The sequence below is a fragment of the Arvicanthis niloticus genome, chromosome 12, assembly GCF_011762505.2.
Source record: "Arvicanthis niloticus isolate mArvNil1 chromosome 12, mArvNil1.pat.X, whole genome shotgun sequence".
In the NCBI taxonomy this organism is placed as follows: domain Eukaryota; kingdom Metazoa; phylum Chordata; class Mammalia; order Rodentia; family Muridae; genus Arvicanthis; species Arvicanthis niloticus.
This window is the reverse complement of record NC_047669.1, coordinates 46,493,440-46,510,612: the sequence shown is the minus strand read 5'-3', so window position 1 is coordinate 46,510,612 and position 17,173 is coordinate 46,493,440. Positions and strand designations below refer to the sequence as shown.

Genomic DNA, 17,173 nt, shown 5'->3' with positions numbered 1-17,173 from the left:
TCCAAATAATGTTTTCTTTGATTACTGCCAGATTACTGAGTTATCTAGAAAAGGTCTATGTTAGTTTTGCCTTTCATATTATTTTTCTTATTTATAAAGTATAGTTAAAATGTGTGTTGCCCTTATCTTTATTATTTCTAAACAGTATGAGAAAAGAAGTAAGAGCAAGGAGACTTTATTTTGTTGTTTTGAAACAGAATCTGGCAGGTCTTGTTATGCCCAAGTTTGAGCTTGGAGCTTCCTCCTGTGTCAGCCCAGTCCTGGAATTACAGACATGTCTGTCCACATGGGACTCAGAGAGAGCTCCTGATGATTCTAAAAGTACTTAGACACAGCTGTAGTTATGGTCAGAAGAAGAACACGAATTATTTTAGATGTACCTAGAATTTTTTAAAAGCCAGGCAAATTGAGGCATAAACATAGAACTGCATGTCATATAGGTGTTTTTTATACTCAGCTTCCTAGGGTCTGGAGGCACAACATGCCATCAGGTGCTTCGTGGAAGAACACCAGGGTAATCCAGGAAGCAGAGACTGGGGGAGGAATGTGGGCAACAGCTTTTCTTTGGTTTCCATGAGAAGGGCTGGGGTAGGCCAGTAAGTCTGTTTAGAATGGGACAGTTTTGTAACTTGGTAGGATCTGGAGAATAAGAAATATTCCCTCCCCCATCCCCACCCCGCTGCCCTGCTCCTTATATGGGGCCCTAGCTTATGTAGGTAGTAGTGGGGGGGGGAAATCTAGATACAGAAAGTAGTTGTGGAATATACTCTTTGGATCAAAGGCTAGCATCAAAATTTTTGCTGTGTCTAGAAATTACCTAGTTCTGGGAAATCCCTTCCATCTCTGTGAATATATCTAACCAGCAATGTAAAAGGACGTGTTTAATACAGATGTTGAAGGTTAAAAAAAAAAATGGCTTTTGGCAATACAACATTGACTACACACAGTCAGGGTGCAACACATGAGGAATTTTAAAGTGCTTGAACAACAAGTCTATGGCTTCCTGCAGTGTTCCAAAGGATAACTTCTGTGATGTTGCAACTCAGTGCTTGAACTGAAGAGAAACTAGAGTCAAAATTGTCTTCTTGTAATCATAATAACATTTTGATTCAGTTGCTGGAAGCTTACTGGGTACTGGGAGTAGATTTCAGTAGAGACTGAGATTTCATAATTCTTCCAGTGCAGAGTGACTCATGTTCATTTCTGATGCTAACCACTAATGCATTTACAGATGACTTTCGTGAGATAAAATATTACTTAATATGGGTTAGAGAAAGGGACACGGAATTAAAATTCTCCTTAAGAATTTGAGGACAGGCCACTCCTGTCCCAGCCACTGTCAGCCTCAGTTGTAGCTGGACCTCAGTCCTCAACTTGGCAAAAATGCCTACAGAGACTAAGAGATGCATCGAATCCATGATTGCTGTTTTTCAAAAGTGGGAAGGATGGAAACAGCTGTCAGCTCTCCAAAACTGAGTTCCTCTCCTCCATGAACATGGAGCTGGCCGCCTTCATGGAGAATCAGAAGGACCCTGGTGTCCTTGACCGAATGATGAAGAAGCTGGACCTCAACAGTGATGGCAGCTAGAATTCCAAGAGTTTCTCAACTGTATTGGTGGCTTAGCTATAGCATGGTGTCATGAGTCCTTCCTCTGGACTTTCTTGGAGTGTATCTAACCCTTTCTATTCCCTTCCATCCACCAAGTCATCACCTCCTCCACCTGCCTCCTCCATCAACACCTGCACTGAGCCCACCACACCTACCAGAACATGCAAACCACACCTGCTAGAGAAAATAATACAATGTCATTTTTTTTAATGTTAAAAAAAAAAAAACCAGAATTTGAGGACAGAAAACACTTTGCAGAGAATTTTACTTTTTAAAAAACTAAATTTAAACTAAGAAATGAAAACAAAAATTTCACTCTGAAGTATTTTTAAACCATGAAATAAATGTAAATTATGCTTCTATTAAATTGTGTTTTAAAATATACTCTTCTAAGAAGACATTTCAGTAATTTTGTAAATTCATGAGTGCGTCTCTTAAATATCTTAAAAACATAAAGAAGAAAAGCTAGAAAGGAAAGTTAATTTTCTGATATAAAACTGTTCTTACTTAATCAGGAGGAATTCTCTGTGGGATGCTCACATTTCCAGGCATCCTTTAGGCAGAGACACATTTTGCACTTAATCTAACCTTCTTTTTTAGATTCTTTGGCCTTAGGGCTAGACTGGTGGCTCAGTTGTCAAGAGCACTTGCTCTTCCAGAGGACGAAGGTTGGGGTCCCAGTGCCTACATTTCAGCTCATCTCTGGCCTTAGTCCTAACGGATCCATTCCCTTTTCTGGTTGTAGATACAAGGGACATATGCGGTACATAGATATACACACACAGCAATAGCCACACTTTGTTTTTTAAAGATTTATTTTATTTCTTGCCAATGGCAGGTCCATGACAGTGTTTATGCTTCGGGAGGAGAAGGATGTGTTCAGGATGCATGGGGAAGTCAACAGTGCATGTAGTGTTTTGAGTCTGAACCAGGGTGGAAGGTACATGGGTGTTTGCTCCATTCCTATTCTTCTTACTCTGCATGTGTGTTTCACATACTTCACAGTGTCGTATTTCACGAGAGAGGTTACAAATTACTTTAAAAATAATTCTGTCACCCGTTATATTTGAATAGCATAACATAATATACATGTTCATGATAAAGAATTCAACCAGAGTAGGAAAAGAAACTTCCTAGTAAAGATTAACTCCGTCTTTATAGTGATTACTAAGCATGTTGTTGAACTTTTGTGGAAGAAGATTAATTTAAAGTGCCTCTCTCACCAGTGTGCTAGATGGAAGTGAATTTGTTTTGTCATGGATCCTCGTGCTTTTCGGATGGTGTTCATTTCTAGAAGACTGCTAGAAACACACACATAGAACGCTTCTCTTTGAAGTGCTCTACCAAAGGAGACATTCAAGAAGATACCAGGAAGCTCGCCTCAGAACTGTCCTTTGTTTATCCATTGCTTGAGGAAAACCAGGATCTGTTAACAAGGTAGGAATTTGTAATGATGGATGTTGTTTTCATGTTTTGTGCTACTGAAGGAACATAAAACACATGGTAATTTTAAAAAATGTGTAAACTGTTCAAGAACATTTTTGGCTTTCTCTTCCTTTATGCCCAAGCCTCTGTATTAAATATTAATATTTCTTTGATCTGGTAATGTATGCATCTCTAATGCATCCCCTCTGTGCTGATCATAGCTCTTCTTTATACTTACCATACAAAAATACAGGAAATGTACCCTTGCCAATACTGCCCTTTTAAAATTAAAAGTTTTCTTTGACTTGCCAATAAACAGCAAACAGAGAACAGCTGATCTAGCTGTGTCTTGTGTGAGGAGCCAGAATGGGAGTTTTCTTTGTTTTAGACAGTTTGAAATTGTCCCGCAGGTAGCTTGTGAGAACGGTATCACAAATTTAAAGACAAGTTATGGAATGTGTTTGAGGGGTGAGGAGACCCATGGCAAGCCAGCGAAGAGAGGAACACAGCACCATTGAGTGAATAGCAGGGTATATCTCATAGGAGTTAAAACTTAGATGCAAGTCTCATTTTTCCCATCGACAGGATAGGTTTCCTGCTCTTTCCCCAACCCAAGGCCATGGACGCTTCAGATGCCAGATTCCTTTCTTCCTCAGATCACTGCTTCGTCTCTTTATACTTACTTACTGGCTTAAATTGAATTTATAATCCTCTAAGGATAATTGAAGGCTCTCTGATGAGAGTATGTGAAGAAAAAGAGGAATTAGAGATTTCTGGGGTCCCAAGGGTTGATTTTTCATTAGCATAAACGTTAAGTAACCAGGACAACAGAAAACTCTGTAGCAGATGGCTGATAAGATTCCCTCTTGTTCAATTTATTCAGAATTAGAATTAATTTTTAATACCACACATTAGCAATCTTCATACATAGGTAATCTCCTGTGGTCCTTTCTAGTATGTACAGATGCAGCTGGTGAAAGGAATTCAAGAAAGCTACAGCAGCCAATAGAAGATGTTTTCCCATCTTTTCTTGGTATAAGTATTTTGGGTCTGAATTTTTCTAACATGTCCTTCTAATGTATGCAATGATGGTGAGCTCTGTTAGGATCACACTGAGTGAACAGATCACAGGAAACTCTGGACTGGAAGTCAGAGAAATTAAAATCTGCTTTCAGGCTTTTTTTTCTTTCTTCTAACCAATAGCGTGGCTGTAAACAAACCAGTGACTAATTTACTTTGAGTTTATTTCTTTGTGTTATAAACAAATGAGCAAATGAGTGATTCTGTGGTTCGCCTTGAGATGTGGTTCTCAGCCATCAGGAAGAGTAGCTATCTTTATCGTCAATAATTTGGAGTCTGAAGGCCATAACTGCTTTTAATGTAATGATTGAAATACATGCAAAGGTCAGATTCCTCCCATTTTGACCTATGTATTAATAATAATAGGTACACTTTAAAAAGCCCTTACTGTATTTTAGACACATATTAAGTGCTTTATAAAAACCAGAGGGCTGTTAAACTTTTTGTCTCTCGTGCAAAACCATTAGGAAGTCACTGAAGGGTTTAATAGGATACCTAAATATGCCCCCTAGCATGATCCATCCCCACCAGTTTCAAGACAATGGATGGTAAGATAAAGTTTTTTTTTATTTTTTTTCAAAAACAAAACTGATACATAGAGAATGCATTAGAATATTGTAAAAATAAAAGAGGCCAGACTAGTTAGGAAGAGATTGCAGGAAGTCCTGACAAAAGACTATGTTTCTCAAATAAAACACAAACCAAAATCAAAAACCCATGGTGGCAGATAATGATGAAGCCCATCTCATGATCTTTACTTGGTCTGGAAATATCGTATAGAATACTTAGATGAATGGAAACACACACATAGAATACTTAGATGAATGGAAACACATACATATAAACTTTTGCATAACCTTTACTTTCTTTCTCTTTCTCTACTCTTTTTCTCTTTCTCTCTTTCACTTCTTTTTTCCTTCTCTCCCCTCTTGTTTCCCCCGTTCCTCACTCTTTCCCACTTCTGATTATTTGGAAAGAACTTTGGATAATGGATAACACCCCTTGGTTATAATTTCAAACACACAAATCTTGTATGTGCACTAATATCGGGTTTTACCTTGTTCTTTCTAGATTGCAGGCACACACACATCAGGCTCAAAATCCTCTTTGAAATAAGACATTTCTTCAGAACACCTCCTCTCCCATTAAAAGGTACTCTGACTAGAGTTTCCTCTTACTCATGACACTGTTGCCACACTGTGTCCTAAAGCAGTAGAAACCCACAACAGAAAAAGGAAACATAGTTCTTTAAAAAAATAAAGTCACTTTTCATAAAAGGATCCTTAATGGCTTATTTAAAATGGGAGCAGGTCTACAGAACTCTATTTCAAAGGACCAAATGGTTTGTGGATGTGAAGCATCATCTATATACCATTCCTTTGTACACACTAGCAGTAAAAGAGGAACTTCCTTTACACACACGGAGCTTATGGCTAACTCAAAGGCCATGTGATTTCTGACAGATATGCCTAATAGCATTCTGTGTTGTCCGAGATGACAACTTTGGATGATCACAGCACCCATAGAGGAAACTGATAAGGCTAAAGTTAAATAGTAGAATGCAGGTATAGTGACTTCATGCTGGTCTCATTTTATAGAATAATTAGTATAGGTTTTTCACTGTAACAATGAAAAAGAATTTTGTAAAACAGTTTTTAAATATCCACCTTCGATTCATCTAAATTTCCAAGGGCTTGTAATATTAACCAGATACAGAATTAGATTTTACTTTTTATATAAGAAAGTTTAGAAATAGCCCCATAAGATATTGAAAAGTAGATTTCCATAAAGGTTGAATTTGGGGTTTAGTTCTCTCTCTTTTCATCCCTTGCTCCCTCCCCCTGTCTCCCCCTCCTTTAGAGATATGCTATCATGTACCAGGCTGGCATTGAACTTCTGAGCCGCCTTTCAATTGCTAGGATTAGCGTTGAATGCACATGAGGAGACTGGGGTAGATTTTTAAATAACAATACTATAATGAAAACTATATGCTGACTCTGATCCTATTATTTAAGACACCATCTATAGAGAAAAGTGTGTCTGTGTGATTGTGCTCTTGAAGGGACACACATGGCTCATTTAAAATTATTATTGAATTATTACAAAGAAGTGTCAATTCATCTCTGCTTTGTCTACTCAAAATGATCTCACTGGCCAGTAGATGGTGCTGTGAGTTCAATACTGGTGGATACTGAGTGGTGGAGATTATAAATTCCAGATCTTTATTGAATTTAAAGGTACTTCTCTTGTGACTAATTCATTCTTTCATTTTGTAAGTAGTTATTAAAAGCACTTCATGTGTTAGGACTCTGTCTCCCCAACAGGCACAAGATTAAAGACAATAGTAAGTAAAGTTTTGAATGTATTACTTTGCAAAGTAATATTATTTTAATTTTTAAAGACTTATTTAGTTTATTTATATGAGTTCATTGTAACTGTCTTCAGATGCACCAGAAGAGGGCATCAGATCCCATTACACATGGCTGTGAGCTGTGGTTGCTGGGAATTGAACTCAGGACCTCTGGAAGAACAATAAGTGCTCTTAACCACTGAGCCATCTTTCCAGCTCATAATACTATTTTATATTGTGTTATACAGTCTTTTAAAGCTCACTGACTTATTGCAATGATTTGTTTATTAACATTTTAGGTTGATGGTGACTTAATTAGCATTTGCCTCTGCAGGTATGTTTAGTTGGAGAGTTTCTCAGCCTCTCAGGACTAACTTACCTGCATGGTAGAGACTGCAGACTATTGTCTAGGTACCAAGTCCTTCTACGTTGTCCAGATCTACTATCTTCTGTGGTCATCTCAGAATAGTGTGGCAAGGCGATGAGGCCAGAATTCTAAGTCCTATGGAGACCTGTCTAGGTGTCTAGATTGCATCAAATCACTTATATTATTAAGCCCACTTCCACAGACACAGGTTTTTTAAGGGGCTGAGTCACATGGTAAAGGGGCATGAATGCTATGATATCAAGACTTGGTGTGCATATTTGCTAAATTTATGAAAATAAGCAAAGAAATCAACATCAGTGGAATAGCTATGCTTCCATTCTGCTGTCTGCTTGAGAAGAACAAAGGCCATAGCATGTGATCTTTATAGAGGAAAGTAGGATGTATTAAAGAAAGTATGTCTTAGACAAGTAAGGACACTGTTTTGGTGAAGAGTAAAGGCAGGTATGGGTTTGCTCAACAGTCATGTGGACTGAGCACCCGTCCCCATTGCTGGAGGTTTTCGCCATTCTTGGGTACTTGGTTTTTCTTAGCAGTTGGTGAACTTTGGAGCATCGGTTAACGCCTGACCATTGCTTCACCAGTGGGTAAGGTAATGAAAGAGATAACATGAAATTGTTGAACTAAGTTCTTCTAGTATTTCATGGCAATACACAGGATTAATGAACTGATCCTGCAAAGATGTTCAGTAAAAGTAAAATGATGTTAGTAAAGTATTGACATTTTGATAAATTTTCTCACCGAAAACATCTCTATTGAGTACCTAGCTTTTAACATAATGATATCCATAAACACAACAATCTAGACAATCAAATATTGGTTCCCATGTTGTTGGTGAGAAATCCAGTGCCTAAAAGAGATACTAGACTTCCAAATTTCTATTCAATGATCCATTCTTGTCTTTGAACAATCAACTCAAATTTTGTTAGAGATTCTATTGTATTCAACCCATTTATATCCGCTACTTATTTAGATAGTTAGTAGAAACTATTTATTAGTCTGAGGCTGCAAATTGCAGCACAGAGCTTATAAAGGGGTACCATCGAGACAATTTTGACTCTGCTGGTATGTCCATCATTTCTTTTGGTCCTTTATACTTTCCAGAATAAACTAGTGGTGATGTACAGAGGTCCAGCAGCATGATATAAGTATGACCCCAGTGCCAAATTTTGAGTATGGTAAACTAGACATTTCAAAGAAGCACATACCTCGAAGTTGTGGAGTTGACTGCTTAGTCCTGTGAGAGGAATGTATTATGCTTAGTAAGGGTGACTTTTCTTATGTAAGCAGCTATACTTACCCCCCAAGTAATGAAGATGTCATATGCACTCTTTTCATAATGTTTTAGTGCTTTACTTAAAATTAAAATTTATGGATTCAGTTGTAGAAATAGTGAAGTAACTTCACAGAATGTTTGTGCTCCTTCCAAGTGTTTACTTTAATACAAGACAAAGAATCATTTTAGTATCTGTGAACTTATATATCTTAATGGTTGACTGCCTTCCCCAGCTCTCCTGAGAAGCAGTGTCCCTTGCTTTGGCTTGGACTCTCTGACACTTGCAGTTCTCTAGTACTCAGATCCAATGCATTAAATCAGGCCATGGCCACAGGTCATCAGTTTAAGTAGTCCTTGGGAAGTTGATAAGACTAGAACATCAGGTTTTCGCACTTATTGTAGGGATTCCACAGGAGGCCTTTCAAGGCATGATTTAGAAATTTGCGTTGTCACCAAGTAGCCCTGATGATTGCCAGTAGGGCACTCACAGGCTGACTTTTGGGAAATCCATCAGGACCTTTTCCTCTTTGATGAGCACCTTGTGCTGTATTATCTGACCCAGGTTCCCCAAATACAGAGCGAAGAGTGTTTATTTGCTGACTTTAACTGTCAGAGGAAGCATATGCCCTGGTTTAAATGAGGAGGTATTATTAAATTTTTCTTTTATGTAAGCCCCACTACAGTATGAATACCAAAGACTATGCCTGGAATTTAGTGAGTGGTGACACGCTAAGCTAGCTTTTTTTTTTTTTTTTTTTTCCTGTATTGTCGGAGTGTTATATTAAATTTGTACTCATTGGTATGACTGGCACGAATTATACCAGATGGATAGGTAAGTTTCCTGCTTTTGTTGGATTCCAAGCTGCCTCTTCTCTTCACAATTATTAAAAATTAATTCTACTTTTTTTGCAGACTATTTGCAGAGAATTGCTCAAAACCATCTCTCAAAGGATGTAATTGAAAACTTAAAAAAAAAAAATCAGAAATTTAATGAAGTTTGAAAGTGTTGCCAGTGATGCTTTCCTCTCCATTTTGCATGTTAAAAACATCAATGAAGAGAAAATGTAGTGGACCGTGCCAGGAAAGGAGATATGATGGCAGCTGCCAAGTGGCAGCAGAGGCCATCCATCTCTCCTTCCCCGTGAGTTGTAGCCCTGAAATGTGTGCATGAAAACTGAATGTATGCTGAAGTCCTAAAGGCTCCACCAACCAATGGGGCACAGAACTAGGCACTTAACAAAATCTCTAATTTTATCTGACGACTCAGTGGTTTATTATGAGGACTTGACGTGTCTTTAATTTTAGTCACTTCTTTCATGTTTTTCTTTGCCAACAGGTGAGGTTAAGTTGGACTACTTCCTTTGGTAATGAGGCTGCCGCTGCTGCTGTTGCTATGAGACCATGATGCTGCTATCTTCCCACACAGGTTATTTTAACTACTCTCTCCTTACGATGACAGTAGTACAGGAGAGGACAAGCTCTCCATTTCAGCTTTGAAATGGAACCTGTCCTTGTTCTGGTGGGAAGCCACCATCTTCAGCTGTAGAATAGTCTTTCTTTTTATTCTGGCAGACTTAGGGGTTTGTCTCAAATATCTTTACTGACCATTCTTAGAAAAGACCAATGTGCCTCAAAATCCTGCTTGGGAACTCTGTGGGTGGAGTGGGAGGAGGAGGGGAACGGTGACTTTAGATTATTTTGACCGATAAGTTTCCTTGAGATCTGTTGTGCAAACACTTTATTTTTTTATTTGTTATTGGATATTATATTTACATTTCAGATTTTATCCTCTTACCCCATTCCCTCCACCACCCAGGAACCTCCAATCCCACCCTGCCTATGAGGATGTGCCCCTACCTATCTCAACACTCTCACCTCCCCACCCTTGAATTCTCCTCCCATTCAATGTTCAGCTTTCATGGGACCAAGGATCTCCTCTCCCACCTATGCCCAACAAGGCCATCCTCCCATACATATACAGATGGAGTCATGTGTCCCTCCCTATGTGCTCCCAGGCTGGTGGTTTAGACCCTGGGGAGCTCTGGTTGGTTGGTATTGTTGCTCTCCTCATGGGGCCACAAACCCTTTCTGTTCCTTCAGTCTTTTCTCTAACTTCTCTGTTGGGAACCCCTTGATCAGATCAGGGGTTAGCTGTGAGCATCTGCCTCTGAATATGTCAGACTCTAAGGAGACAGCTATATCAGGCTCTTGTCAGCATGCACTTCCTGACATCCACATCAGCGTCTACCTTTGGGGACTGCACATGGGATAAATACCCAGGTGGAATGGTCTCCAGATGGCCCCTCCTTCAGTTTCTGTTCCACACTTTGTCTCCATATTTGTTCCCTTGAGTGTTTGTTACTCCTTCTAAGAAGGACAGAGGCATCCACACTTGGTCTTCCTTCTTCATGAGCTTCATATGGTCTGTGAGTTGAATCTTGGCTATTTCAAGCTTTTGGGCTAATATCCACTTATCAGTGAGTAAATACCATGTGTGTTCTTTTGTGATTGGATTAACTGACTCAGGATGATATTTTCTAGATCCATTCATTTACCTAAGAATTTCTTGAATTCATTATTTTTAATAGCCGAGTAATACTCCATTGTGTAAATGTACCACATTTTTTGTATCCATTCCTCTGTTGAAGGACATCTGGGTTCTTTCCAGCTTCTGGCTATTATAAATAAGGCTGCTATGAACATAGTAGAGCATATGTCCTTGTTATATGTTGAAGCATCTTCTGGGTCTATGCCCAGGAGTGGTATTGCTGGGTCCTCAGGTAATGCTATGTCCAATTTTCTGAGGAACTCCAGACTGATTTTCAGAGTGGTTGTACTTGGAGTCAGTCTAACCAAGCAAGTGCAAACACTTTAAAAGGGATTCTCTTGGGCTGGTAGGGCTGATCTGGAGAGGAAATTTTTTTCTTCTTGGATGGTGCTGGGACTTGGGTCCCAATATTAACTAACATTAATATTCCCATTTGAATAATCATGGAGCCTCTTCTCATTCCTGTGCCTCCACTCAGTTCTCTTTCTCTCTCTTTCTCTGAAAGTTTTTCCAAAATGAGGCAAACATAGTCAGACCTTTTCATGAAGTTCAAAATGGTATAGGGAATCTGTCTGTCAAGAATGACTTTTGAGCAGCACTTTAAGGTTTATCATTACTCCCTGCTCCCATTTCCGCAGTCTGCCTCAGGGACTTTGACTGCTAACTTGTGGTTGCCAGGTAACTCCTTAGCTCTCCCCCCTGCTGGCTTAGTGCTCAGCCTTTTCACCACTGCCCAGGAACTCATCATTCATTTAGTGGCTTTCTGGCTCCCCAGCCATGTTTGCTTATTTCTAACATTCTTTGCCTATATGAGTTCATGCTTTTCAAACAGTACAGATTAATGGGCTTAAAAACAAAACAAAACAAAAAACCCAAAAAACCCAGAAGTGCTTTCATCTACCACCTTTGTTTGGACACTAAGAGTCTCTAAATTGAAATAATGTAATTTCTGTCTTTAAAAGAGCAGTATGCCTGCTTTTCTTTTTCTTTCTTTCTTTCTTTCTTTCTTTCTTTCTTTCTTTCTTTCTTTTTCTTTCTTTCTCTATTGTTTGTTTCTCCTTTCTTCAATACTGTGCAGTGGCTTTGGGGGAATACCCAGATGTAGGAACAGCTGGTCTTGTTTGCACTGTCCTCAGAGAGTAGGAGAATCACCTGAGTTTCTAACGGAGCTCATTTTCTTGGGGTCAGGCTTTTTATACCTGCTGTGCACTGATACTCTTAGGTTGGCTTGGCAATGGTCACTGCTGCACGCATGCCTTTGCTTCTAGATCCTAGTACAGGTTCCATGATGGAGGTTCATCTCACTTTCTACCAAGGACAGTTCATATCATCTTTGGGAGGATTTGGTTGTTGTTTTGTTTGTTTGTTTTGTTTTAAGTTTTATATTCACAAACTCAGCTATTCTTTCCAAAGAGAGACCTAGTTGACAAGAATAGCCTTCCAAATCAAATCCCCTACTGTGTTAGAACCAAGTTTCAATCACATCACTCTTAAGCTCCAGTTATAACACAAACCTTTAACACAGAGCCATTGGCTGCAAAAGTAAGACCTTAGAGGACCTTTTTCTGCCTGGATTCTCTTTTGGAACTCTGGCCTGACATTTTTTTTAAAGTAGTTTATTTATTTGTTTATTTTTACTTTATGTGTGTTTTGCCACTATGTACATCTGTGCGAGGGTGTCAGATCCTGGAGTTACAAATAGAAGTGAGCTGTCATGTAGGTGCTGGGAATCACATGGATCCTCTGGAAGAATAGCTACAGCGCTTAACCATGGAGCCATCTCTCCATCCATCCCCCTGACATAATTTTTTTTTTAATTTTCTTTTTCTTTTTTTCCAATTGTCTGTGCTCACATGGGATTTGAAAGGTGAGAGAGAAGGAGAGGTAAACCATTATTGCATCTCCTGCTCTGCTTGGCATAGTGGTCAAATGTGTGGCCTTCACCTGAAGAGCGATTTCACAAGGCTTCAAGGCACAGTCCTGATAATAACTAACCTCTGTGCTCCAGGCAGCTCTGATTGCCTTCAGCGTTTTCTGTGGTAACTGCAAATTTCAGAATCTCAGAGCTCGTAGCAAACCCTGAGGGCCAGAGGCTGTTCCTCTGACCTCTATTCCTCAAGCATGTCGGACAGTGTGTTAAACATTGCAAGTCTTGTATTAGTAATCCCTCTGAAATACCAAAGAGAGAAAATTCAAATCTCGAGTATGTATCCGCTGATTCGAGAGACAAGCTGATCCACTACTGGGGCTTTAGAGGGCACCTTTGCCAAGTTCCAAGCACAGATCCTGTTATTCATTTTTGTCAGTGCTTATGGGCCTGGATGCCTTACTGACAGCATGATTTTGAAATAGAAGCTTCTCGATGTGAGTTGAAGTTAACTTCTACTAAACCAGGTGTCCTGTTTCACACAGAATGTAGACAGAATCCAAAAGCCAAATGTAAATTACTGAGGAGTGCTTTTATTTTCCAAAGGAATCAAGGAATATGATTAAAGACAATTTCTGAAAGTAAATGAATAGAAGAAAGCATTTGTACTTTTTCAGACATTAAATTTATATTAATGGGCAGCTTTTAAATGGTTCTGCTACCAGAACTCTATTTCCATGGATCCTAGCCTATCTAATTTAAATGTATTATTGACCACAATGTCATCCTATGAAAAATGAGAAAATAATTTGTTTGGCCTCCTTTCCTGCAAAGAACCTTGATTGGATTTTTGTATTTGTTGCAGAAAATTCCCTTTCACATTAAATATGCTAACAAATTTCTTAGGGACCAGGCCATTATTTTCAGTTCTGTTTATTTCTGTCTTAACAGCCAGTTTCGACTGTAAGCTTATGAAAGTAAAAAAAAAAAAATGTGTAATAATATGGATAACCTTGTCACATCAGTTTTCTCTGAAATATGCATAATTAATAAGTTCAGTTAACAGTGAATGGTATCTATCAAGGTCTGATAATTGGAGCTTTCAGGTTCAAAGCAGTGTAACACAAGCGAAGTATTCTTTGGTTCCTATTTGTTTCGTGGAAACTATTAGTAAACTATAAAATAATTCTTGCATTGGCCCAAGTAGATTCTCCACTGACATCTTTAAAAGCCAGTGTTATAAAGGACACACACACACACATACACACACATACATACACACACACACACACACACACACACACAAACTAGATTAAAATGTGACATTTGTTCTTATAAATATATAATTTATTTTATTTTATATTTAATTTTATTTTAATGTTTGTACACTACCCACTCAATAAAATAGATTGGAAGATATTTGTGCTGGCTGATTTTTTTTTCAACTGATGCAAGCTAGAGTCATCTAAGAGGAGCGGACCTCAATTGAGAAAATGCTTATTTATAAGATCAGCATGTAGGCAAGTCTGTGGAACATTTTCTTGATTAATGATTGATGTGGGAGGACCCAGATTCCCATGGGATATGTCAATCTGAGCTTGTGGTTCTGAGGTGTATAAGAAATCAAACTGAGCAAGCCAGGAGTATCAAGTTAGTAGACAGCACTTCTCCATGATCCCTGCTATCAGCCCTTTCTTCTCCAATAGAAACTAAGAAAACATTTATGTAATTAATCGTAAAGTAAGAGGGACAGAAGAAGAGATGTCTCTGAGGATCCACGATTTTTTAAAAAGGAGAGAGAGAGAGAGAGAGAGAGAGAGAGAGAGAGAGAGAGAGAGAGAGAGAGAATCACATTGATCCATACCCTGGTCTTTGTGTTGGGAAACAAACACTTTAACTATGTCCATCTTGGAGCCTGTGTGGGCCTGCTGGGAACAGGACTTCTAAAAGCAAGTATGTTTGGAAGGCTGTGCAAGGCCACTTTTGCTGGCTACAAGCGAGGTCTCTGGAACCAAAGAGAGCACATGGTTCTTCTTAAAATTGAAGGCGTTTATGCGTGAGATGAAACTGAGTTCTACTTAGTCAAGAGATGTGCTTATGTGTACAAAGCAAAAAACAATACAGTGACTCCTGGAGGCAAACCAAACAAAACCAGAGTGATCTGGGGGAAGGTAACTCGGGCCCACCGAAACAGTGGCATGGTTCGTGCCTGCCAAATTCTGAAGCAACCTTCCTGCAAAGGCCATTGGACACAGAATTCATTTGATGCTGTACCATCCCAGATTTAAACTAATGGAAAGTAAATAAATAAACGTAGATTTAAAACAAAACAAAAAAAAACCTTTAACTATTTTGTGACCTATCAAATTTTTGACAGAGCCGACAAAAGGATGTAGTGTAAGTGGGGAAAAAAAATCCTGTTTAGCGAATGGTGCTGTCAATGTTGGATATATCTCTCATCTTATAAATTTAATGTTTCCATTAAATCTCTTCATTCAGATCTCGGGAAACCTGTAGAAGAACACCTCCTTGTGGAAGGAATTCAGAAGTGATGGGAATCACCAAAGAAACGAGGCCTTCTACCCCCAACCGGACTGAGACACATAAAAACTCACAGAAACTGAGAGGCAAGGATCTGTGCCAGATGGGGACACATGTCCCAATCCCTAGCCCAGAATCTATCTCCAATTGGTAAGCCTTTAGAAATGAAGATTTAGTTTTCTCCAAGAGAGTCTCACCGAGGAAACAAACTACTCTTAAGGGTGGGCTGCGTGCCCAGCAGGAGATGCCTACAGAAGATGAACCCAGTGGGCTCTTTGGAAGTTCTTTGTCTCATAATATGGTTTTGTGTCCTTTTCTTTTTCTCTTTTGCTTTTTTAAAAGTTTGATCTTTTTTTCTTTACTGTCTCTGTTTTTAACCCTGTAAGTCTTGGGTACACACACACACACACATTTATTTAATTATTATTATTAATTTTTTGCATTCCAATCATAGCTTCCCCTTCCTCATCTTCCCCACTAGTCTCTTCTTCCACCTACCCAACCCCCCACTCACTCCCCCTTGTTTCTATTTAGAAAAGGGCAGGACTTCCGTGGGTATCACCAAAACATGTATCGAGTTGCTTTAAGACTAGGCACCTCCCCTCCTATTAAAGCTGGACAAGGCAGCTCCATATGAGGAAGAGGGTTTCAGTCTATATTATGACTTCAGGCTTCCATGGGTTTCCCAAGGGTGAGAACAAGTGAGTCTCTGCATTTCTATCAGTTTCTTGTAACTTTTATTTTATGCTTTTCAAAAATAATACTTTTATTGATTCTTTGGGAATTTCACCTCACGCCCCTCCACCACACTCATCTTGTAGTCCTTCTTTCTCCACTTCCCTGCCCTCCTGACTCCTCCCCTAACAACAAAATAAAAATAAAAACAAATAAAGCAAGTCCAATTTGTGCGGCTTATACTCACTTACTGGAGCATGTGGCCAGGCCCCTAAAGAAAATTGAATCCCTTTTCATCCACATCCCCACTAGAAGCCAGCAACTATGGAGATTTACACTTTAGAATCCTAATTGCAAATTTTAAGAGTTCTCTTTGATGGCTTCTGTTTAGAGCTGTTACTTTTGGGGTAGGGGTAGAGGTTAAGGGTTGTCACAGAAGCCTTCCATTGTGAAAATAAAATTTGAAAGCAGCGTTGAAACAATAACAAAATTCTTGGTCAGCAAAAACCACCAAAAAATTGTTAAATTTAGTCATAATAAAATATTAAGTCCCTGCAGGGGCAGGGTGACCAAAAATAAAGGCATGCAAGGGCGTGCCCAGACAAGTCAAAACAAGCCCAAGTGAGTAATGGGCTATCTGGTGTTTACTTCTCTCTCCCTCCCTTTTCTGGGAGGTCCGAGTTTCTACAAGTTCTGCCAGTTCTGCAAGTTGCTGATGTTTGAAATATCCAATCATGTGTAGCCGCTCGAAAGTACAACCAATCATATGTAACCGCGCCAAATTTTCCTGCTCTCCCCAACCCCTACCGATAAATATCCCAAGTTCCCTGGGTCCTGGGTCGGAATCTCTATCTCCTGCGTGAGATATGTTCTGGCCCAAGGGCCCTCGTCATTAAACCTCCTCTGCAATTGCATCAAGATGGTTTCTCGTGTATCCTTGGGTTCGTGCAGGTCCGGACTTGGGTGAGGGTCCCCTTTTGGGGTCTTTCACCATGTCCCTCTTTCTCAACTGCGCCTCTGCAGTAATTGATCTCACCGCCAAAGTAGATTCCTTGCTCTTTACACTTTTAAGGAGCTTACGTCATGTGCTTCTTCATGGTTTCTTTCTGGGGCTCATATCCAGATTTCCAAAGCATTGCAAATTTTAAGCACAAAGGAAACAAAATTGCCAATCAACAGTTAGGCCAAAAAAAAAAAAAAATGTCCAGAAAGTTCTCAAAAGAAGAAATGTAAATGGTCTATATATTTTTTCAAAAGTATTCAACATCTTTACTCATTTAAAAAATTACATATTAAGCTACCATGGTATTGGAGGTACCATGTCCCTCCAATAAGAATAGCTGTCATCAATAAGTACAGCATCAATAAATTTTCGAGAGGATGTGAGAATGGAAGAACCTTTATTTACTACTAGTGG

The 17,173-nt window shown here is 39.1% G+C and overlaps 1 long non-coding RNA gene and 2 pseudogenes across 1 annotated transcript; all 3 read left to right on the top strand.

Annotated features, from left to right (window-relative positions):
- Positions 1–1,383: 1,383 nt before the first annotated feature.
- LOC117717625 (protein S100-A11 pseudogene) lies at positions 1,384–1,677 on the top strand (annotated as a pseudogene).
- Positions 1,678–2,838: 1,161 nt separating this feature from the next.
- LOC143433750 (uncharacterized) lies at positions 2,839–16,546 on the top strand. The gene is made up of 3 exons (XR_013103159.1): positions 2,839–3,046; positions 9,462–9,551; positions 15,040–16,546. It is a non-coding gene; the product is annotated as an uncharacterized LOC143433750 (long non-coding RNA).
- LOC117717624 (large ribosomal subunit protein eL33 pseudogene) lies at positions 14,496–14,854 on the top strand (annotated as a pseudogene).
- Positions 16,547–17,173: the final 627 nt, after the last annotated feature.